The sequence below is a fragment of the Mus caroli genome, chromosome 5 (assembly GCF_900094665.2).
Source record: "Mus caroli chromosome 5, CAROLI_EIJ_v1.1, whole genome shotgun sequence".
NCBI classification, from domain to species: Eukaryota; Metazoa; Chordata; class Mammalia; order Rodentia; family Muridae; genus Mus; species Mus caroli.
The window spans coordinates 59,374,276-59,399,520 of record NC_034574.1 but is presented as its reverse complement, the minus strand read 5'-3'; the positions used below and the strand labels follow the sequence as shown (position 1 = coordinate 59,399,520).

Sequence of the window (25,245 nt, the reverse complement as noted above, 5' to 3'; positions counted from 1 at the left end):
CTGCCTCCCAAGTGCTGGGATTAAAGGCGTGCGCCACCACTGCCCGGCTTCTTCTTCTTCTTCTTCTTCTTCTTCTTCTTCTTCTTCTTCTTCTTCTTCTTCTAATTAATTTATTTATTATATGTAAGTACACTGTAGCTGTTTTCAGTCACACCAGAGGAGGGCATCTGATCGCATTACAGACGGTTGGGAGCCATCATGTGGTTGCTGGGATTTGAACTCAGGACCTCTGGAAAAGCAGTCAGTGCTCTTAACCGCTGAGCCAACTCTCCAGCTCTCACTCTGGCCAAATAGTTGTTTTCTAAATACACATTAGTAATATTTACTATATACAGTGTAGCATTAGCACATAGAAAGTGAGGAAGAGGGTCAGAGTTCAACCTGAAACCTGCCCAGGGCCGCTATAGGAAAGATTCTAGGGACTATGCATGAGGGTAAAAAAAAATCCCAGTACAACAAGGTCTCTACAGCAGATTCCAAGAATGAAACTGCAGTTAATAGGAAATACCAACATTAATATTAACAACTCCACCAAATAAAAAAATTAATGATGTTCATACTACAGTTCTTTGGGTAAGGATGTAACTCCATTGGCAAAGTGCTTGCTTGGCACAAATGAAGCCCTAGGTTCCATCCTATGGTGGTTTGAATAGGAATGGCCCCCAAAGACTCAGGTCTTGGACTGCTTGGCCATAGGGAGTGGCACTAGGAGGAGGTGTGGCCTTGTTGGAGGAAGTGTGTCACTGTGGGGGCAGGCTTTGCATCTCCTATGCTCAAGCTGCACTCATTGTGGTCCATAGTCTCCAGCTGCCTGCTGGTCAAGATGTAGAACTCTCAGCTCCTTCTCTAACACCATGTCTGCTGTGTACCTCCATGCTTCCTGCCATGACAATAATGAACTGACCCTCAAAAGCTCTAAGCCAACCCAATTAAATGTTGCCCTTTATAAGAATTGCCATGGTCATGGTGTCTCTTCACAGCAATAAAACCCTAGCTAAGACACATCCCTAGCATCTCCTAGAACTGGATGTGATGGTACATTGTCTATAATCCCAGCACTTGAATGGTGGAAGCAAGAGAATCAGAACTCCAGTGTCATCCCTGGCTACATATGGAGTTCGAAACCAGCCTGGGCATATAGATCATATATTGTTATCCACAAAAGTGCCCTAGCTTCCATAGTTCATCGGGCCACCTCTTTCTTCCAAAAGTGAGATAACTCATTTTCAAAGCGAAAAAGGTAGAAAGGTAGACATGAGTCATGGTTTAGCCAATAATGTGGCAGACAAGTGGGTGTTGTCCTATAACGGAGGTCTGTCTACTACAAGGAAGAGGTTTACTCCAACCCTGCACAAGGAAAATGAGAACTGGGCACCAACAACGTGTGTCCTTTGGCAGAATAGCAGCTCAGTGGTGGCTCCATGCTTTGTAAAAGGCATTTAATGGTTTGGACAGTAGGAAACAACTCCCAAGTTCTGAGGCTGAGTTATTCGGTAAGGTCCGCATGAAACCTTTAGGCATCTTTGTAGGTGACATTGAAATGTTAACTAAGTGGTGGAGAAGTTGCCTAGAATATACCAGGCTCTGGGTTCAAGCCCCACCACCACAAATGTCAGTCCTGAAACTACCAAGAACTGTGTGTGTCTTCCAGCCAGTCAGTAGATGTGCATTGAAGTCAAGGCTTCCTGCAAGGCTTTATTACGCTGATCAAAAACAGACTGCTCCCAGATGTGTTTGTAGCTGCTACACCAAGGACAGACAAACAGAACGTGTGACCCTCACCTGAGCTATACCCAATGGTGTCTGCTGGAATCAGATGCTTAAAAAAAAAAAAAAAAAAAAAAAGACAGCAAGGAAACGGCCACATGGATTTCATCCAGAATGACAAACTTCAGGATTTAGAGACAGATAAGGAGATAAGGTATTGTTGAGAATCAGAGACCAAAGCATCCAAGGCACTCCTGAAGCCAAGAGTAAGGGGTCGGCCTCAGGTGCCTGGCGAGAATGGCTCTTCCACCCAGGCAGTCTTTAGACCTAGCACTGTTGGTGCTGAGTCCTTTCCTCTCCACATAGGTAGACCATCACCAAGTGATTAACTGTCCAAGTCCTGAAGCATTGGAGTTGGAAGGCACCCCAGAGATGGTGAGACTGAAACCAGTATTCATTGAGCGTTTAATATGTGCTAGCACAAGATATATACTTATATATACATGTATATAGAAATGTTTGTATACGTATAGATGCACATACTTCTACTTACACTTAGCTAGAGTCATCCTATATTTATAATAATTCCACCAAGAGTGTTAGGAACCTGGTCAATGCTGACACGTGCCTGTAAGGACAGTACTGGGGATCTGGAGGCAGGAGGACTAGGAATCCAAAGCCTGCCTGAGCTATGCGGTGAGACCACATCTCAGCAAAACAAAATAAACAAACACCAGTTTGCTGGCATCTATCTGTGATTCCAATACTCTGAGGGTGGAGGCAGGTGAACCAGGAGTTCATGGTTAGCCTTGGCTACTTAAGATTTCAAGACCAGCCTGAGCTCTATGAAACCCTGTTTTAAGTCCTCTTCAAAAAACATTTTTCAACAATGAATTCCAGGAACATACCCAAAGCACATACCTCGGGCAGCTGGAAACCAGAGAGTATACTTTCCTGCCACTTGCTCTTCGGAGGGTTGAGGGACCATCAGAAAGGGCATCCATCCTTTGGACCTTCCAGCCAGAATCCACAGGTGTCCTCGAATTCAGTGGAAATAACAAACTGTGTTATATGTGACAGAGCCTAGACCCTGAAATATAAATGAGATAGCTAGAGTCCAGGCAAACTTAGTTCACACCGTAAGTTTGAGGCCAGCCTGGGGTCTCTGTGACAGTCTCAAAAAACAATATCTTCAGGCTGGAGAGATGGCTTAGCGGTTAAGAGTACTGACGGCTCTTCCAGAGGTCCTGAGTTCAATTCCCAGCAACCACATGGTGGCTCACAACCATCTGTAATGGGGTCCAATGCTGTAACTGAAGACAGCTATAGTGTACTCATATAAATAAAATAAATAAATTGAAAAAAAAAAACCCGCATATCTTCCTCCCTTTCCCAACAAAATTGCACAAAAACCTGTACAAATCTATGCTGACCCTAAGTTGGGTTTGGGGGAGGAAACATCCTCTAGAGTCCATCTTACCTTAGATTAAATTTAGGAGGGAGGTTAACACCATTGTGTAGACCAGCAAAGGTGGTTTTAAAACCACCTCATTGATTCTAAAATTAAGAAACTCCGGCCAGGACCCAATGGACTAGCCAAGCTTTGAGCTTAGGTCTTTTGATGCTGTAATCACCCTCCTAGCCCAATGTATCGTTTTAGACTCACATTGCTACAGTAGCCATGAAAGAGGAAAAAACTGGAAGATGATGTATCTAAATGTCAATATATGGTGAGTGTAGATGGTAGTCCTCTGGCCTATAGAAGTGTGTGTGTGTGATTTGATTTATCAGTGTGCGTGTTTGCACACACATCTTTGCACGCCTGTGTACATGGGTGAGTGAGATCCATGGGAGGTTGTTCAGCCCCATCTCATTTACTTTCCACCTTCTTCTTTGGAGACAGAAACGGGAGCTCAGGATCTAACTAGGCTGTCAGTCGGCAAGTCCCAGTGGTCCCCCTGTCTCTGGCCCACACAGTACCAGCACAACCCTGGTCTTCATGCTTGTCCATCAAACACTCTCAACTACTGAGATATCTTCATAGCCTCCTGACTTGTTGTTGATATATACACACACATGCATATACGTATATACATGCACACATATATATAATATAATGTGTGTATATGCTTATGTACACATATGCACACATGTGTGAGCCATGGTGTGCATATAGAGTTAGCATGTGATGGTTTTTATCTTCTATTCTGAGACAGGATTTGTTTGGTTGTGTGTAGTTAGCTGACCCTCAAGCTTCTGGGAACTCTTTTGCCCTGCCCCATATGACTGTAGGAGTTCTGGGGTTCTAAAGGGTGTTTCTGTGTCCAGCTTTACCCAGGTTATCAGGATTTGAACTCAGGTTCTAACTTTTGTGTGTGTGGCAAACCCTTCATCCACTGAACTATCAACCCAGCCTGTTATATTTTTGGTGGGGTGGGAGAAAAGGAAGAAAATTATGTAAGAGAAACTGGGTGACCTGCAAATCCCTAAAATAGTTACCATTTACCTCTTAGCAGAGAAAGCATTTGCTATGACTTGGACTACATTGTTACCCTTATTGCTATTGTGGTTGTTCAAATTTTGACACAATGTTTCATTATGTGGAGCTTGGAACTCATTATGTAGCCCAGGTTAGCCTCAAACTTGTCACACTACTGCACTAAACTAATACTGACCACTTTCCAGGACAGGTCTAATTTGGGGGTGGGGGGCCTAAGGACAGTGAGGCTAGCACACAGTTAAAGCTCTGTGTTCTCTGTAAGTTAGACAATACTGACAGCAGACGAAGGCAACCAGCCTGGCTGGTGAGAACAGGACCACGGGGACCTGCCACCTCTGTATGTGAAGACTGGGAAGCAGGCTGGGTCTGCAAAGTGAGGCCAGAGGCTGTCCTTGTGCTCTTGGCTTGAGAATTTGATGAGTCACAGTTTCTGGCAACCCCAAGAATCGATTCTGAAGGCACGTTGAAGGAGAAAGATGAGAAATAGCCCGTGGTTGTAGCAAGCCACCATCTGTCCCAAGCCTTTCAACACTGGAAGGTCTGTATTGAGCGAACAGATAGGGGCCTCTCTGGGGAGGCGAGGCACAGGGCCGTCCTGAGCTAGGGTCTGCACTTAGGGAGCAGCACTGCCAGTCTGGCCCAGACGGCTTCTCTTAATGACTTGGACTTTTCTTCTCTCTGGTGCCTTGAGTCCCCTGTGGTACCAATAAGCCAGATGTCCAGAGCCCTTGGCGGTCCCCAAACTGCTTTGTCCCTAAACCTGCTTTCTCCTGTGGTACCAAGTGTCCCCATCTAAAACGTTCTTCTTCATGAAGACTCCAGTTTGGGCCTCTGCTCACCATAACCTTTTTTCTGTGTACACAACTACTGTTAGCGTAATCTGACCTGCCGTACCTCTGATAAAACTCCACAGTCAGGATAAGCCAAAGAGGGGGGTGGGGGAGAGGGAGAGAGGGAGAGAGAGAGAGAGAGAGAGAGAGAGAGAGAGAGAGAGAGAGAGAGAGAGAGAGAGAAGAAACAGAAAAAGACAGGAAGGGAGGGAGGGAAGAAAACACAGGAGGAGGATAGAAGGAAGAAGGAAAGACAGGTGGAATGGAGGGGCCAGACAGTACTCAGTACTTAAGAGCCTGTTGCACTTGTAGAGGACCCGGGTTCGGGTCCCAGCACCCACATGGTAGGTAGTTCACAACCACTTCAGTTCTAGAAGATCTGACATCTTTTTCTGACCTCCTTAGGTACCATACCTACATGTAGGCAAAATGCTCATATGCATAGAACAAGCCTGAAAAAAAAAGAAAAGAAAAAAAGGTTGACTTGCGTTTGCTAAAAGAAATCTTTCCCAAGTGAAAAAGGGGGTTTCTCTCCCTGGCTGCTGTTTTCTGTATAATGTTATGGTGACTGGTAATGGGAGGTAGCCCTCTCTTCTTAGCTGTTGGTCAATCTATTTTTTGGATTTTGCTGATCATGTAACAATAGCATGCATATCTTTCTCCTCTTACTGGATCATTAAAAAACAAAAAAACAGACAGAAAAAAAAAAAAAAAAACAAGCCTTTCCCTAATTTGTTTGTTATGGACTCCAAGCTTATTAAGTATACCCAGGGGGCAGGGCCATGCTGAGGTGGAAACAGGACTTTGGTTTATAACAATGCTCCTGCTTGCTTTGGTTTGCCTGTACCAATTTGGAAAAATTCCCAACTCACCCCCAAGGCTGATACTAGTCTCAGCTTAGGCTCGTAGTGGTTCCCCATCAAGGAAGCTGCAGTGTCTTAAGGCTTTCCTGCATGGGACTCCCAGCTCAGAGCAAAACATCACACAGAGGGAAGCAGTAGTTAGGAAAGTCTGCTCGGAGTATGTTTGTGGAAGCTTTGGGTAGCTAGTTATGCGCACAGACACACCCAGACACACACACACATGCACTTGGGTTTTACTGTTACTCATAGCATAAAGCACAGCTGTGAGACAGCAGGTGAATGATAGAGGTTGATTCACTGAAATTTAAGACACCAACCATTTGGGGGAACCTGCATCATTCAACAGACCTGGAGAAGCCTAATCGCTACAGGCTGAGATTTGGACATCCAAATGGGTAATGGGCTCCAAGTCTTCCTTCACCAGTCCGCAGCTTCACTCAGCTTCTTTGGGGTTTCATTTTCTCATTTGGATGAGGAATTCAGAGTTGTAATTGGACTCACCACAGAGGAGTCTGGGGGCTGGCATTTGTCTAGAATGTACTGCTAGGTATCATGGGTCATTTCTGTAATCCCAATGCCCAGGAGGCTAAGGCAGGGAGAGGGAGTTCCAGGCTAGCCTGGTCTACAGAGTGAAGCTGTGCCCCGTCCCAAAACCCAACCCAACCCAAAATAAATAATAAGTAAATAAAAAGGAGTATAGCAAATGGTCAGCCCTGAGACTCTGTACATGTGAACCTGTGTGTGTGTGTGTATTATATATAAAGTTTTTTTGTGTGTGTGTTGGGGGGGGCTGGGGAGTGTTGCACAGGAGGGTTTGGAGGGAGAAAAGGGGAGGGGAGAAATGATATAATTAAATTATCTTAAAAATAAAAATATTGTCGGGCGGTGGTGGCGCATCCAGCACCAGCACTTGGGAGGCAGAGGCAGGCAGATTTCTGAGTTCGAGGCCAGCCTGGTCTACAGAGTGAGTTCCAGGAGAGCCAGGGCTATACAGAGAAACCCTGTCTCAAAAAAAACCAAAAAAAATAAAAAATAAAAATATTATATAAAAAAAGGAATAAAAGAAGAAATTCACATCTCTAATCCCAGCACTTGGAAGGTAGAGGCAGGAGGATCAGTACTTCAGGGTCATCCTTGGCTAAGTAGCAAGTTCTAGACCATCCTGGACTACAAGAAACCCTGCCTGGGGGAAAACAAGGTATTAGTGTTTAGCACAGTTGTGAGAAGCATAGTTTAAGTTGGCATTTCTCAGTGTTTTTGTCTTGCACATGTTAAAAGCAGATAAAGTGTAATAGGATGCCCAGTTTCTTAGGAAGCTCATGAAGTTAGAAATTTTTTAGGGGGCTGGAGAAATGGTTCAGTGGTTAAGAGCACTGACTGCTCTTCCAGAGGTCCTGAGTTCAATTCCCATGGTGGCTTATGGACATCTGTGATGGGATCGGATGCCCTCTTCTGGTGTGTCTGAAGATAGTAACAGTGTACTCATACATAAAATAATTTTTAAAAAAGTTGTTTAAAAAAAGTTTTTTTTAGTATTATCATGTCCCAAATATTACACAGAATATACTAAGATTATCTTTTTTATTTGCTAAATCTGTTAATACCATGTTGTTTAAAACCATGAGAACTGAACATGCTTTTATTTTTGTTTGTGTTTGAGATGGTGTCTTGCTGTATAGTTCAGACTTTTCAGAAGTCTGTGAAGATTTTGTTCCGTTTTTGCTGTTATGACTCAGCACTAGGCAGATAGATACTCAGCCACCGAGCCGCAGCTCGAGCCCTCATGTAACACGGTTTAGTTTTCCTTTTTCTTTTTAGAAGACTCATTTTTATTTGCATGTTTCTGTGTCTTTGGACTGATCGCATACTTTCCCGTGAGTGCGGGTGCCTTTAGAGGCTGGAAGAGGACCTTAGATTCCCTGGAGCTGGAGTTACAGTGTCTCGGGAACCAAACTTTGGTCCCCCTGAAGAGCATTGTGTGCTCTTAAACCCGGAACCATCTCTCCAGCCCCCTCTTTTAACTTGAGAGAGGAAATCACTCTCACTGAGTTGCTGGCTTTGAGGTCAACTGTAGCTCAGGTTGGCCCTAAATTCGTCATCTTCTGACTCTCCTGAGTAGTTGGAATTGTAGATCTTGCTTAGGAGCATCTGTTTTGAGGTGTGTGTGTGTGTGTGTGTGTGTGTGTGTGTGTCTGTCTGTCTGTCTCTCTGTCTCTCTGTCTCTCTGTCTGTATATGTCTCTCTGTATATGAGGGTGTCTGTCTCTCTGTGTATGTGTGTCCAGGGATGTATGTGGGTGTCTGCGTGCATGTGTGTCTGTGTGTAGTATGTGTGAGTTTGTAGATGTAGATACATGTGGGGGTCAGAGGTTGATCTTGGGGGATGTTTTTTCATCAATCACTTAGTACCTTATACCGGGTCTCTCACTACTCATTCTGGGACTCAATACGTCTGCTCTACTGGCTATCCAGGGAGGCTCTGGATCTAACTGCCCATCCCCCAGCACTGGGGTGGCACAGGCCATGCTTGGCTTGTGCATAGGGTCTGGGGATCCAAATTCAGATCCTTGTGCTTGCATTTTAGCCACACACACACACACACACACACACACACACACACACACACACCACCCTGTGTCCCCAAGCCTTCTTATTCAAATTCTATAAGGAGCAGTTTTGTGTGTGTGTCTGTGTGTGTCTGTCTGTGTCTGTGTGTATTTGTTCCTAGGACTCAAATCCAGAGATCTTCCTATTCTGGACAAGTGCCCTACCGTTGACCTACATTCCCAGCCTGAAAGGGATAGTTTCCTAAAGCTTAGTTAAATTAGGGCATTTCTAAACACATCAAGGAAAATTTTATGCTTGGTTACATTGAAGTTCTTGGACTAGGTTGAACTCCCATAGGACGATGCTAAGTCATCACGGCCATTTGGAGAATATTGGTTCAGTTATTTCTAAAACATTGGCATATGTTTTGTTATACGGTACGCATTGAAATTTGTTACTGTCACAACTGATATTCCTAAAGCAGTCTTTAATTATTGGCAAGCTGTCAAGTCCGTGTTAGCAGATGCAAGTTCTCCACAATTTTAACTTTACTCTGACAGCTAGAATTAGAAACAGCTGTGGCCTTTGAAGTGACAGGAATACTTCTTTCATTTGCTAGAAAGCATCTGCCAGAAGCCCAAAGCTGAGGAGCTGTTGTTGATTCTCTCTTGTACAAATGGCTTTCTAGGAGGGAAGTGGCAAGTCCCTGGTGCAGCTCTGTCACACAAGTGATTCCCCCTGAGACAGCTGTGACAACTAGGTACCCAAAACAGCGTGAGCTCCAAGGGTTCCTGGAACCTCACTTTGAGAACTGTGGGTCTAGTGACTTACGTTCCAGTAGAAGCCAGCTCCAGATGGTGCAGATTCATAGTGTGTCCGTTCTCCCATCGTAGCTTCCCATTTTCTGGATAATTTGGGAAAACATCAAAAGCTACTGGGACATCCTTAGGGTGTAGGCTGAGGCCAGCATGGGTGATGGGCGGTTTCCAAAGTCGAGTGCGCCAGACCTCTTGAAGCCCTCTTTTGAGATTTAAAGGAGTGGGAACGACCTTCCACATTACGTCCCACCCTCCTCTCCTTTCTTTTCTGTGCCCTCAAGTTTCAGAGCTCAAACCTACTTTCAAAAATCTGAGAGTCTTATACAGGCCATATATACACAAGGGTCACATATATTCCGCGCAGATCTAGGCCACCAGAGGTGTCTTAGAAGTGAGCAGCGATCTCTCAATATCCAATATTCTGCCCTTTGGAATTCTGTAGTTGAAATTTCCAGGGAGAGCTCTTCAGAAGTAGAGGAACAAGGGCCTCTAAGGCCAGCCGGGTCTGCGTATCGAGGCCATGTCTTTAAAAAAACAAAACAAGAATCAAAACCAAAACCAACCAAGGCCCCCAATGTATTCTAATACCAAGAACCACGGAGCAAAACCTTGACCTGGAATTATTAGAAATTGAGGTGGGGTTTGATATGGGAAGATGGGAAGCTAGGGATACAGAGTGGGACCCTACATCAACAAATCAAAGAGCCAACCAAAGAAAACATGGACTGTCCAGAAATCAGTGACCTTCCTCGGAGACAGGTCAATCTGTGACCAGCATGAGACAGCATATTTAAATCGTAGCATGCCAAGTACTAGGTAGAATCTAGATTTCTCTGCAGAGAGTGTCCAGAGCTTCAATATCAAGTTTGTAAGCACAGTGAGGGGAGGGGAATAGGAATGGGGGAATCTGTATTGTTTGGTTGGCCCCCATGGTAGTTTTTCAATAGGTTTTGGGTAGTACAAATGATCTTCCAGTGAATAAGAAAAGTGTCATAGGGGGAGAGAAGAGAGGAATGAAGAACGGAATGGGTTCTGATAATAGAGGAGCCAAAAGTAGAGAAGGTGGAGCTCCGTCTAAGCACTAGGCATGCCATGAGGGAGAAAGGCTACGGTGTACATAGGATGCAAGGGGACTCAGGAATCAAGTGCTCAGACGGAGACATGATTCTCAGCACTGCCAACAATACAGTGGTGTGCCCTGTGTTGCCTCTCTACTGTCTTCCCATAACTGTAGACAATTAATAAATGATGCTTGGAGCTGGTTGTGGGGGCAAAGCCCAGCACTCGAGATGCTGTCGCAGCAAGACGGAGACGGTTACACAGCAATGTTATGTCTTTTTTATTTTTTATTTTTATTTTTAAAATTATTTATTTTGTGTATATGAGTACACTGTCTCTGTCTTCAGACACACCAGAAGAGGGCATCAGATCCCGTTACAGATAGTTGTGAGCCACCATGTGGTTGCTGGGAATTGAAATCAGGACCTTTGGAAGAGCAGTCAGTGCTGTTAACTGTTGAGCCATCTCTCCAGCCCCCGATGTTTTTCTTTTTAATGGCATATTAATTAGTATTGCAGGTTTGTTTATGCACATGCCTGTTTGCGTGTATGTGTCACAGCACATGTGTGGAGATGAGAACACTTGGGAGTCTGCTCTCCCCTGTCACTGTTTGAGTCATGAAGATTAAACTCAGGTCATGCTTGGCGGCAAGCGCCTTTAACCTCCTGAGCCATCTCTCCACCATAAGACTGTGTCTTAAAAAATAATTTGTAGAGGTTGGGAAATGGTTCTGTGCTTAAGAACACTTGCTTTCGTTCCCATGGGACCTGGATTTGATCCCTGGAACCCACATGACTGCTCATAATCATCCAATTCTAGGGTGTCGGGCACCCTCTCTGGTCATCCCAGGCACTGCAGGCGCAAGTGCCTGTGACACATGGGCGGAAATCACCCATAAGATGAAGCTTGGTTTTGGTCTTGGTTTCTTTGACACAGAGTCACACTATGTGTCTCAGTCTGGTTTAGCTCCCAGCATTCCTCCTGGCTCAGCTTTCCGAGTGCTGGGATTACAGACATAAACCACTTTCCCTAGCTTTGGGTATTTGCATGGTTTTGGGTTTTGAGACAAGTCTCTAGAACCCAGGCTAGACCCAACCTTGGCAACGATCCTCCTACTCAGGCTCCTGAACCTGGCTTGATTGCTTATTATTTCATTTGCTATCATCTCTTCACAGTTTACTTCTGACATTAATATGTTTCTAAGATCATAAATGAAATGAAACATCCTCGTCAAGTGTGGCCTTTTGTATACTAGGATTTAATCAACCGAGCATTCTTTTCTTTGTATTTAGCCATTTTCACATGTTACCCTTCAAAATTCGATTGTAACAGAGTACAGTCACCAGGCTTGGGCGGCTGAGGCAGGAGTATTGCTGAGAACTTGAGTTAATCTGAGCTGTCCATACGACTGAGTGCATATAATTAGGCCAGTGTGGGTTATAGCCTAAGACCCTATTAAAAAAGAAACACGACAAACACCACCAGAAATTCAAGTATATTCCCACACAGTCAGACCTGGGGCTGGCTCCATTCTAGGGGTGCAATGGTAGATGTTCTGCTAGAATCCACGAACACCAAAGTGGAAAGGGGTACCCTAGAGAGGAATATGTAGAAAAGACCCCTGGAAAGGGGAAAACATCCCCCACGTTGTGGGGTTTGACCTTTTTGCACATTTGATTTCACTGGGGTGCCTGAAGAGTGAATGTCCAGGAGAAGGGTCGTACAAGACCAGTGAAAGTGGGAGACTGAGGTTGGCAGCCCAGCCTGAGGAATAGAGAGCCGAGAAGATTGACCAGGAAGGGAAAAAGACGAGGGAGGAACATCACAGCAGGAGGCTGCGGTGCAGAGATCACAAGTTCAAGGCCTGCCTGGGCTGAAGAATCCATGTTAGGATAGTGAAATAGGGAAGGAGGACAGAGGGATCGACCAGAGAGGCCGGGCTGGAGTGGTTGTACAGGTCTGGTTAGCTAATTGTGTTAGAGGGCAGTGTGCACTGACTGTTGTGTAAGCTAGGGGAGACTGCCCCGGCTGGCCGGCCCTGTCGCCAGGCCTCTGAGCAGTCAGATAAAGGGTCATTTGTGAAACCCACCCAAAACTGATTAGTCATTCCAACCCCAGAGAAGGGAAACTCATTGCTGAAACGATGTCTCTGTAACTGGACGACATGGAATACTAAGGGGTTCATACTCATAAGATGTGAGGAGACAGCTGTTACAGCATTTCAGCTCCTGATTTGAAGATCTAAAGAAGTCCTTGATTAGACAATTGCCCCCATTGAGATACCCTCCCTGGCTCCAGGTGGTTGTTTTTGTTTGTTTGTTTGATATACATCTGGAAACAATCTCAGTAACGTGGAGATAGTAGCCCAAGGTCACACAGACAGTATAGAAAAGCCAGGCTCCGGGTCCTCCAATTCTCCACACTTCTACTTAAAAGTACAAAGTGCAGAATTCTGAGTACTCTCCTGGACGGAGGTGGGGGTGGGGGACAAAAACAGAGGTGGGGGGTGTTTTTATTTGCCTAACCTTGTCTGCCAAAGCAAACTTGCTTCTCTAGACAGGTTTGCTCTTCTTTTAGGCTTGTAGTTAGCAAAATACTCATCTTCCTCGTCCTACTCAGAGCGCCACGAGCAGGTACGTGCCTGTTGTCTCTGCATGGGCTTGGGACAGAGGTTCTCTGGTTCGGGCTGCCTAAGGACCTCTGGGTTCCTCCTCTGTTTGGTTAAACCCTGCTTCTAAGAAGCACCTGACACGCTGTGGGTGCTGATTCCCTCGGTGCCAGCGAGTTTCTGTTGTCCTTCGGTTATAATTGTTAACCCGAATGGAATGCCAAACTTCTGGTTCACAGCAAGTTGCTGTTTAACTGTGGCTAACTTGGGGGCTATGGAAAAAATGGGGAGTGCGTCCTGTTAGCTCGGAAGCTACCCTCTTCCAAGCACGGTCTCCACAATGACTGAAATAAGTGCCCCCGTAAAGGCATGGGTGCTACTGTGTCTGCAGGTGTGCCGGGGAATTCTACCCTTCACCTCCCTTTATTAACTCTTAATTTAGACACCTTTTCAGTCTCCGACAAGTCAAGACTTGCTTGGGGATTAGAACAAGGTGATCGTAAGGCCACCTTTAAAACAAAACAGAAAAAAAAATAACCCTCTAAGGCCTCTAGTGTTAAGTTCTGCCTCCAGCAGCTTTGCCCACTCACTCCCAACCCTTCAGATCTGGGTTTGTTTCCCTTTCTTAAAGGGAAGTGTGGAAACTCGCTTGTTCAGTGACATTATTGTACATCGCAGGATCGCTTTGCTACCATTATACTGTGTTCTCTCAATGGTGTTTGCTCTGAGGGTGGGTCGAAAGGCTGTTCAGTGTCTCGTAAAACATTTACCAAAAGCACTGAGCCATGGTTTTGAAGGGCATTCCGCTGCCAGAGCGTGGGAGGCGAGGACGGCAGGGGAGAGTGAGCACCAGGTGTTTGGCAGGTACTGGTTTCATACTTTGGTATTTATTAATTTTTAAAAACTGTGGATTGCATAGGCCTTGGGCGCCCCTTCTCCTATAGGGGTGGGGACGGTGACCGGGGAAATATGTGGGGTGAGCCGGCAGAAAGGATTTCTTGGTAAATCTTAGTTTCCCGGTCCCTGCTGACTTGTAAGCCTCCGCTGTTGTCGGTTGTACTAGAGAGCTTGAGCCTGTCATGGATAGAGGCATGAGAGGTGGCCCGACCCTTTGCTGTGTGTGTGGACTTTAGCAAGGAGCCAGGCCTGCGGATTCTGTGAGACCAACCAAGTGTCACCTTGTGCCTTGTACCTGGTGACTCATTCAACTGAAAGCTTTTGCTAAAAGGTGGCTCTGATTTCTTGAAAATTTTTCTCCTCCCCGCCCCCGTCCCTCTTGCTTTAAGTTTAGACAAGATAAGTACAAATTAAAAGGTCATCGTGAAAGCAGGTTTTTAATCTTCAGATCTAAACTTTTAGGCACAGCAATTTTAGAGTCTCTTTGTATTGCTGGCAATGACCTTGGGAGATTTCTGGGTTAACATGCTGAGTATTTGCCTCCCCCCACCCCTAAATAGAAAATTTGAGCTCATGTGATCAAGAGGGAACCTGTATTTATTTTTGATCAGTTGTCAGTTGTCATGGTGATTATGCTGGTCAGAGATACCTATAGTTATGGCTAAAATCCAAACAGGAAATCAGAAATCCTAAAAAAATAAAAATAAAAAGTCTAAGCTCCAGAAAGTGGGTGCCAATGACAATGGTGTCACAGTACAATGGATAAAGTACTGCAAGCTTATGGAGTCTTTGGCCCTTTTGTGATGGTAGACAGAAGCGTGAGGTTGGTATTAATAGTTGAGAATGCCGCTGGTCCGGCCAGGTGGGATCTGCGTCCGTTTCTGCGGCTTGGAACATTTCTAGTCCCTGTAAAGGGGCTAGCAGAGACGACTGCTTCATAGTTGGAGGAAACTTCCTCCCTCCTGAAGCTTCCGGCTTGGCTTCTGTGTCTGGGCGGCTAGGACTCCATCTAACAACTGTGCAGTGGTAGACCTAGTCTGAGGCAAGGATGGCCTATTGATATTGTGTGGTAAATGAAGCTGAATAGCCAGTCCTTTAACTGCTTTGACCACTGAGAAGTTATGTCATTTTCAAAAAGTGAATTGATATTTTTTATCCCCTTAAGATTTCAGAACTAGCTAGGAATGGAGGTGCGTGCCCTTACTGCCTGTGTGGGCCGTCCTCCGAGTTCAAGGCCAGTCTGGTCTATACAGAGCAAGTTCCAGGACAACCGAGGCTATACAGAGAAACCCTGTTTTTTTTGTTTTTTGTTTTTTTTTTCAAAACATTGGCCTGTCACAAAGGTGCACAGGATTGCACAACACGTGCAGTTAGGCCATCTGAAGTTCCCTCTAAGTCCAAAATAGAGACCTTGGGTCAGAGAGGACTCTGTGTGCTCACACCAGACTCTCTGAAGGATGTAGTTAATATTAGTCAAATGTGAAATGTGATGGGGGAGCAGAAAGGCTCTGGGAAAGGGGCCTTCTGTGCCTAGAGACTTTGAGGTCCTGTTTCATGGCTTCCTTTCAATTTCTCTAGATCTCTATCCCCCAGATGTGTGGGTATAAGATCACCAGAGGTAATTTTACACCCCATTAGGGGTGTTTACTGTTTTACCACAGTTTGTTGATTGACAATTTTTGCTTTTATTAAATGGGGTGAGAATGCTTTTATGTCAAGTTGGCTCTGAGTAGCTGCCCTCTCTACAAAAGATTGGTAGTGTTTGGATTTTTCTTTGTTTTGTTTTGTTTTGTTCTTTTGAGACAGTCTCTGTAGCTGAGGCTGACCTTGAACTCCTACCTCAGCCTCTGGAATGCTAGAATTGTAGGTATGTGCCTCCAAGCAGGGCTTCTCCCTTTCTTTTTAAAGTGTTATCTCGCTGTATATATCTATGGCTGGCCTGGAGTTTACTATATAGATTAGACTGGCCCCGAACTCACGGAGAACCACCTGCCTCTGCCTCCGAAATAATGGGATTAAAGGTGTGTGATACCACACCCATCAGTTTGTTTGTTTTGAACGAGGTTATTGCACCAAAGCTCCAGTTGGCCTAGAAATTACTGGGCAGCCTAGGCTCACTTCCAACTCCATTGAGCCTCCCTCCTAAGCTTCCCAAGTACTGGGATTGTAGGAATGAGTAACCAACCACCTTTTGATTGTATTTAGTCCCACCCCAGGAGATGGAACCCATACCACACACTGGAAAAGTAGTTAAGAACCTGAGACTAGATAGGTCAAGGTCACTAGGGGAAAACCTACAGTTATTCTGCTAAGGGAACATGGCACCCAGTGGTGTGTTGCTATATCTGTAGATCAGAACATCATTAAACCCTCACCACTTAATATTGTCTGTTAGCGTTCACTAACATTTCTGGTTGTCAGACCTATCCATCCATCTATCTATCCATCTGTCCATCCACCCATCCTTTAACTGTTTATTAAAAGCTCATTCTGGGATGTGTTCTCATCTCTCAGTTCTTTTTATGGCTTTGTTTTGAGGGAGGGTCTCACTGCGTGCACAGGCTGGCTTTGAACCTGTGGCAGTCTTCCTCAGTCCCCAATGCGGGGACTCCAGGTGTTTGCCCTTTGCCTGGTTTCGTCTTTCAGTCCTTCAACATTACTTCTTGTGCTTCCTCCCCCCAGTCCTGCATTAACAATTATCTGTCATCGTAGTCCAGCTCTGGCTGGCATGGATCTTAATAAATACGGAGTCTTGCAGTCTATGCACTTCTGGTGTTACTCTCATGACGCTTATATCTGTGATATTTGCCCAGGCTCTAATTAGCTCCTTTGCTGCCTAGTTTTGCTTTGTAAGAATAGACCACATTTTAAAAAAAAAATATTTCAGGTGTTAAAACTATGAGCGTGAGCTAAAAAAGTCATGCCCCTGTGTGTCAGCTCTTCACAAAGTTGGGTGACCTCATAAAGGGTGGGATAGAAATGTTATCACCTGAGAGGGCAGAGGGAGGACCTGTTTCAGGGAGTGTGTTTGCTAAGCACTCTGCGTGAGCCATTTATTTAACGGAAGCAGTTGTCTCAGGAGCAACTGCAGCTGTCTTGTATGTGGAGCCCAGCCCGAGAAGCTTTGCAAGGTTACAGTGGAGCCTGACTCAAGGTGAAAAGCATTTACCACACTAGGGAGCAATCTTGTTCTGGAGAAGGCTGTTGGGGCTCTGCCACCGCAATTTCCTAAGAGTCTCTCCCTCACTCGTTTCAGTGTTAACGGTTGAATCAGGGCTTCCTTCGTGCTTGGCAAGGGACGACTTCTGAGCTGTACATCCCAGCCCCAGTCAGCCTTACCGAGTACCGGGAAGAGGCGGTCCTCTGTTAGAAAGCCAGCCATTGGCTTGAGCTTTCGCTCTTTTGTAATTCATTTGTTTTGAAGATAAGACTTTCTGGGCTCTCACTTGTTTGTTTTACTTATAATTTTTTTTCTTTAAGATTTTTTTTACTGTATTCATTTATTTCGAGGGGGGGGGGCAGACACATGCCCCAGCACCTGTGTGTGTAAAGGTCAGAGGGCAACTTGAATAGGTTCACTTCTTCCTCCACAGGGGTCCAAGGACTTGATTCATCAGGGTTGACTGAGTCATGTCACCAGCCCTTGCGCGAAACTGATTCTTCTGCACTAATTACATAGATTCTAAACCCCGTATTCAGCAGCCTTCAAGTTTTTTCCTAAGTTCAAGCTTTGGTATGCTTGGATAAAGAGTAACCATCGTAAGAGAGCTAAGTGAATTAAGGCTGAGTTACTGATTTCCTGGGAGTCAAAGGTCCCTGTTTTAAATGAAACCAGAGGAAGTCCTTACAATGGGGCTCAGGCTCAAAGGGACACCTTGGGGAGAGGAGTTCAAGGAAGGGGACGTTCTGGGGAAAAAAGCTGCACGTCTTGTCCAGAGGTCCTTTCTCGGAATAATAAAAGACAGCGTGTGCCTTCACGGTACTTCCTCCTAGCTGTGAATGAGAGGGACTCTGTTCTAAACTTGGCCTTGATGTGTGATGGAGCTGTGTGTGTGATCTTGTCAGAGAGGCCCGATGGCTGAGTGGGCCACTCTCTTCCCAGTGGCATCCGTGAAACTACCCTGAGAGTGTCTCAACTAAATATCTCACGTCGCTTCTAGAAAGAGCAAGGGTTCCGGCTTTCTGTGCAATCAGGGTTCGTTTTCCCCACTACTGGTAGAGAGCCTTTCACGGGACACTACTTTAAAAAATCACCAGCTTGCCTTGAATAAATCTTCTTTAACTTTATGGACAACCACAGGGGCAACATCTTGTATTTGTACAGTTTAAAAAAAAAAAAAAAAGAACCCCCCACACACACTTTCTTGGCCTGGAGAGATTGGTCAGTGGTTCTTTTAAAGGACTCGAGTTTAGTTGGTACCCTTTCATGGGTGCTTACCACAACCTGTAGCGCCAGATCCAGGGCATCCTCTTCTGGCCTCCGTAGGCACCTTGACACTGGTGCAGCCCCCACACCCCCAACACACCTGTAAACACAATTTATAATTCAACGCATCTTTAAAAAAATCCTTTCTCAAATAAACTCCATGTCTACCATTAGCTTTAGTCTTGCGATATTAAATGAGAACGTTGAAATAAATGATATGATCACCTCTCTGGCTAGGAGAAGAGCTGACGTGTGGACTTTCCGCCTCCATGGACCCAGCTCTTCTCTCTCTGGCCCCACTCCTGCCACCCGCACAGTGTGTGGTGACCTGTGTCAGCATTACCTTTGGTCTACGGGGGCCTCTCAGAACACAGGCTTCATGGTGTGCCTTCCATGTGTAAGACATTGCACCAAGTACATTAGGGGTTCACCCCCAGTCCCCATACAACTCTGCTAGCTCGGAATCCTTCACCCTTTTCACAGAAGGGAAGCCAAGGCACGGAGCAGTCGGATGATTTGCATAAAGCCTTATACTTGCCTTGATCACCCTGTCAGCCGCCTGCCACAGGTCTGAAGAAAGCCCTGCCTTTCCCCCATCTTCATCACAGTGGAGCTCAATGCAGGGGGCCATAAACAATTTCTTTTCCTCCTAAGTCTTGACTTATCCCCACCATGCCCCCTGATGAATAGATGTTGTCTTTGTAACTAGACATAGATGTGGGTTAGATTCGATTTTTAACGTAGCCTTTAACTTTCAGAGCCGAAAGAAAACCAGGGTTAGGGGCTAGGAGGTCAGTGGGCCTGCTTGGTAGGCTTAGTAGGGACCTCTTTGGGGGGAATCCTGAAAAAGAGGTAGCTCCTTGGGCAGAAAATTGGTCAGATGACTCTCAAGCACACAGAGGGGTGTGTGTGTGTGTGTGTGTGTGTGTGTGTGTGCGCGCGCACGCGCGCGCATGTGCCTGTGTGGAGAAGGTATGACAACAGGCAGCTATGGCGGCAGAAGCAGGAAGCTGCCTCATACAGGAAGCCGAGGAAAAGGACAGGAAGTGGGGCCCGGCTATAAAACCTCAAAGCCAGGCTGAAGAGTACTTAAGAGCACGTACTGTTCTTGCAGGGGACTTTGCACCATAAGGCAGTTAAGTGTGTACAGCCCCAGTTCCGGGGGATCCGGCACCCTTTCCAGTCTCTACAGACACTAGGTGCTCTCATGGTATGCCTACATATCCAGGCGAAACACTCATAAACAAATCAGAGGGACAATCTGGGGGCCAACCTCAAAGCCCACCCCATAGTGACACACTTCCTCTTTAAAGTTTCACAGTCTTCTTGGGGCAGGGCTGCCAACTAGGAAGTGAGTGTTCCAACACAGGAACCTACCGGCGCGTTTCAAACCACTATGCAGGGCTTCTGGGTCTTTGCCGAAAGTGCTAGGCTTTGTACAGCTATGAGCCCCGGGAATCCTCCTGTCTCTATTTCTCCAGCGGAAGGATTACAAATCTACTCCACCTTGAACCTGGGTGCAGGAGGTGAACACAAGCTCACAGAAGCTCAGCAGCATTTTACAGACCTGTCACGCCTTGTTTTGTTTTAAAGATTTATTTATTCATAGGCATGATTGTTTTGCCTGTATGAATGTCTGTACACTACGTTTATGCTTGGTACCCAAGAAGGCCAGAGAGAGGCCATCAGAGTCTCTGGAACTGAAGTGACAGACTGTTGTGAACTGCAGTAGAGATGCTGAATACACACTCTGTAAGAGCCCTAAGAGCCAGCGGCCAATGCTCCTCTCTCCGGCCCCTTGTTTTGTTATTCTGAGACAAGCTTTTGCTACGTATCTCTGGCTACCTAGAAGCTGCTATGTAATTGAGGCTGACCTTGAACTTGTGACAATCCCACCTTTTTCTGCTTCCTCTGAAAGCTGGCATTGCAGGTGTAGACTACCACACCTGATTGCCAAGAAGAGTTCTTTTGCTCTCAGTATTCTTGGCGAAGGAAATTGCAGAGGCGCATCCAGATTGTTACTGACTTGGCTCTGTGGGCCGTTGTTCTCCTGCCTGGGAGAATGGGAGAAGTGAAATCAAGGGGTACCCAAATCAAGGGGTGCCCAGAATGCTTTCCAAGCTTTCAGGCAACCAGACAGATACCTTGGATGTCCATAGGGACTAACAGCCATTGTCCCAAGGTTGGCCTCCTGCGTCCCTAGTCTGGGTTTCATATTGAAAGAGCTATTTAGCAGTGGGGCCCTTTCCCTGCTAGCACAGTGGCCTGCGTGTTTGCCGCTAGGTATGCCAACCCCAGGTGGGTTTTGAGCATCATTGCTGAGGCACTGTTTGGTGTGTCAGAGTCTGGCACGCTGCTGGAGCGCACTGGCCTATTTCTGCTGGCCTTCCTTTCCAGCAGGATTCCTAGACGGAACTTTGTACCACAAATGAACCTGGACTCCTACCTACTGATGAGTTCAAGAGACTGAGCCGTGTCCCGTGCAACTTCCCCTCCTTTAAGGATTGTGAAACCCCAATGGGTTTAAATCGATCATTGTTTAAACGACTGTCCTCTCTGTGTCCGCTCACTGCGTATGCAAACTCTGGAAGAAACCAAACAAAGATCTCATTCTGCTTCTCCAGCAATGACTTTTTACTGTAAGAACATAGGAAACACCTGCTTGTTCATGGTTTCGTTGTTTAATACGGAATCTCCCTCAATCTGTAACTCAAGAACTAACTTACAGATATAGCCCAGGATGGCTTCAAACTCACAATCCTTAGCCTCCCAAGTGTTAGGGTTATGGAGTTGTTTATCTTTCATCATTTGTTAAGAAAATTAGAGCAGCTTGACTAAATTTTCTGCTGCTATTTGATACATTAGTCTGAGAAAGCAATAAATAGCCCCTCACGAAGACAGCAGGCCCAAGGATGTCCTCTCGGGACTAGCATCCCACTTCTTGAGTGGTAAGGACTGTTTGTGATGCATAAGAATCTGAAGGTAGAAACGGGCAGGGAGTGGATGCTGTTGAAGGAACACATACCTGGGTGAGAGACCCGACTCACCTGGACCTCCGTGTGATTTAGAGAACCCTCTATTCCATTCTTGCCTGTTCTCTGAGCTGGTGTGCTGGCTACACTTCTCAGGAGCACTCTTGTTTGTGCCATAGGAAAAAATAAAGAGATTTGTCTTGTTTTAAGTAGGAAACAGATTTGGAAAGTGTATTTTTATTAGAGAAATTAGATATTTGGAGATGCTGGCTTATGAATGGTAGTGGGACATATTTTTCTCACCCTCTTCCCTTTAGACGGGGTCTCACTATGTATGTAGCTCAGGCTAGCCTCCAACTCACAGATCCACCTGCTTCTGCCTCCTGAGTGTTGGAAATAAAGGTGTGTGTCACCACACCCAGAAGTGCAGTATTGTTTAAAAATAGAGGTTTAGCCAGGCTTTGGCTTCATGCCTCTAATCCTAGCACTTGGGATACAGAAGCGGTTACTATAAGATCAAGGCTAGCTTGGGCTAAAAAGTGACACTCTGCCTCAAGAAAACAGACAAGAGAGAAAGACAGGGGGAAGGGAGGAAATTTTATTTTATTTGTTTTTTTTTTTAAGATTTATTTATTATTATACATAAGTTCACTATAGCTGACTTCAGGCGCACCAGAAGAGGGTGTCAGATCTCATTATGGGTGGTTGTGAGCCACCATGTGGTTGCTGGGATTTGAACTCGGGACCTTCAGAAGAGCAGTCAGTGTTCTTACCCGCTGAGTCATCTCAGCAGCCCTTATTTTGAGCATAAATCATTTTTAGAGAACTGTTTTCATTTTCACAGTTTTCATTTAGAAATAAGCACTCATTGCTCATTCCTAATCAGAGTCTTTGGTAAAGAATTTACTGTTGACAATTCAAAAATGATCTATTTTTGAGTCTGTCATATAAAAATTGTGATCAGTGGGTTTAGAGAGATAAAGAACACCGATTGCTCTTAACAAAGGACTCAGGTTTGATTCCCACCATCCACATGGTGGCTCACAAATCTTTGTTTCAGGGGATATAATGATATCCATCTGTGGATAATAGGCACACAAGTGATAGTCATAGGCACCCACACAGACACAGAAAATAAAAATAAATCAATCTTAAAAGATTAAGGATTTGAGTGAAATGTGTACCAGTTAAATGAATCTCAATATTTTGGGTGGGGGAGATTTTCAAAACAACTCATTTAGTAATCTAATCCTATTAATTTGTTATGGGTTTGATTTATTTGTTTGTTTCTGTCAGTTTTGTTTTATTTTGAGACAAGGTCTCACCATGGAGTCCTGGGTGGTCTAGACTCTCTTTGTAGATCAGGCTAACCTCCAACCCAGAGGAACCTGCCCACCTCTTCTGCCCAAGCACTGGCTTGTACCACCACGCTCCGCCCAATCTGACTTCCCACCCAGTTTGGTTTCTGCCAAGACCTAATCACAAAATTGGAGGGAGTGAAGCAGAGGAGGGAGTGTAAACAGTCTAATTCGCTAAGAAAAACGTGTAGGTTACAACTGAAGGAAGAAACTTGCCACAAATAACCTATTTCCCACCACAGATGAGTTCAGTTTGTTTGTTTGTTTGTTTGTTTGTTTGTTTTTTCTCTATGTCTTGCCACCTTGCACATGTAGACACTGTATGGACAGTGGGACGTGAGGCAGTGAATGTCAAAACCTTAAAAATGAGGGCTGGAGAGATGGCTTCAACAGCTAAGAGCAAAGAATCCTGGTTTAACCCCAGCACCCATATGGCAGCTGAAAACCAGATTAGAGGTATCTTGACACCTACTTTTGACCTCTGGACACCAGGCAGGAAAGTGGTGCACAGACACACATGTAGGCACAACACCCTTACATATAAAAAAAAAAAAAAATGAAATTAAGTGAGAAAGACTGCCAGTGCTTGACCCGAGAACTCATTATGGGGGTGTTATAAAGACAATGCAAAATCAAAGACCATCTTAGAGAGAGAACACTTCATTTTGTCTTTTGTCTATGGCTAACACAATTTCCAGTATATTCACATACGTATACATACATACATACATTTTTTTAAAGTGAGCTATTTCTTTTTTTTTTTTAAGATTTATTTATTTATTATTATATGTAAGTACACTGTAGCTGTCTTCAGACACACCAGAAGGGAGCATCAGATCTCATTACAGGTGGTTGTAAGCCACCATGTGGTTGCTGGGATTTGAACTCAGGACCTTTGGAAGAGCAGTCAGTGCTCTTAACCACTGAGCCATCTCTCCAGCCCCATACATATTATTTAAGTAAAATTTCCAGCATTATTAAAATACTCCTGCTTGTAAACCTATAAGACAGTCAGTAAGCACCAAGCTAAAGGATAGGGGAGATTTGTGACTCTAGGTGGAATTTTATTATCATTATTATTGTAGCATTGATTTATTTTATTTGCATGGATGTTTTGCCTGCCTGTATGTCTGGACCACATGCATGTCTGTCCCCTTGGAAGTAAGAAGAAGGTATCAGGACCCCTAGAACAAATTATAGATGGTTGTGAACTGTCAGGTGGGTGCCGGAAATCGAACTTGGGTCTTCTGGAAGAACAGCTCGTCCTCTTAACTGCTGAGTCATCTCTCCCACCCAGGGGGAAGACTTTTGACCATCTAGTTGTAGCTCACTGGTGGGAATATTCAAATCCCCAAATTCTCTTTAGCTCTTCTAGGCTGATACTATTATTCACTACTGCCCTGGGCTCTCCCTTCCTGCAAAGGCAGACCGGTAAGTCACTGCTCACCGAGTAAGCCCCATCTCATCCACCTTTAGAAGAATGTTTTCCCTTCTCACAGCACCCATAACCCCGAGCACCAGCCTTAGGTCCGTGACCTTAGGTCTGTGACCACCTTTGGGGAAAGACTCCCCCATCCTAGAAAGAGCCACGTTACTGTATTATTTTTACTCTTTCCTCCCTGGTTTCTAGTTATTTATAGTTCATATTTCAAAAATTGATGAGAAGAAGGGGGAAATCCTAGATATTAGTCACTGGCTCCAAATCTATGATCAAACGTGTGTCCAGATCCAACCCTTGTCAAGGTCTGGGCCATCGGAGGTTCTTACTCAGGTGCAGCCATTGGCTTCTCTCTACTCTCTACTCTCTACTCTCTCCACCAGCCAGCCAGCCACTTGGAGAAGCAAGGCCTTACCTGGGTCAAACATTTCTTAGCAATGCAGGGGGCGGGGTTGGGGGTGGGGTTCCGTTCACTTCCTCCTCGGGCTTGGCTTCCCCTCAATTCAGAGCTGGCTTGATTCATCCAGTGAAGTTCTGTACTCCTTTCTCTGGACAAAGCAGCAAGGACATATCAGATTTGCCGTGGGAAATGTGTCCGCGTGGTTAGGGTACAACAGGTGGTGTGCCCAACATGGCGAGTTCACCTCTGTAACCCAATATGCGAGGCAGACGACGTAGCCTCCCGCGGTATCGGAACACCTGTAAAATGCGTGTGACCTTGGTGTAAACGGGGTGTGGTGAGCTGACCCGTGCACCATCGGGGCTTTTCCTTCAACCATTTACGTGCTGAAGATTGTACAGATGAAAACTAAGTTGAAGGAAGCAGGGGGTCAGGGTGGAGAGAAGGGGGTAACCTAAGTCACCCCCGGTGTGCATGTGTGTAGCAGGTGGTGGCGATTTTGTGGCTGAGTAATGAGAAAATCTGAAAGTGCACGTTGTCCCTGGAGAGGAAGAGCTAAATGACTGAAAAAAAAAAAGGTCACTGCCGCCGCTGAGCCTCATGGGATTCTTATGTGACTGTTGAGTCTTTTAAAAGATTAAAAAAAAAAAAAACTTTTTTAAAAAGACTTTATATTTAATTACACACGTGTGTGTTTGAGCCTGTGCGTGTAGGTGCCCTGAGTGGCCCAAAGAGGTTGTCAGATTCCTGGAGCTGGAGCTACAGCCAGCTGTGAGCTGCCGTGAGCGGCTTGCTGGCTACGAATCATGAAAGGAAGCTCCGG

The 25,245-nt window shown here is 45.4% G+C and overlaps 1 protein-coding gene across 8 annotated transcripts in view; it reads left to right on the top strand.

Annotated features, from left to right (window-relative positions):
* The window catches only part of Rbm47 (RNA binding motif protein 47), a 131,863-nt gene that overhangs the window by 57,126 nt on the left and 49,492 nt on the right, over nucleotides 1-25,245 (top strand). For 2 of the 8 annotated variants that reach the window (XM_021162454.2, XM_021162449.2), the window contains exon 1: nucleotides 13,717-13,795. The exons of the other annotated variants lie outside the window; for them this stretch is intronic. The gene's annotated coding sequence lies outside the window, so the exon portion shown is untranslated. Of the gene's footprint in view, nucleotides 1-13,716; nucleotides 13,796-25,245 lie in introns of those variants that run through there. 8 annotated transcript variants of the gene reach the window in all.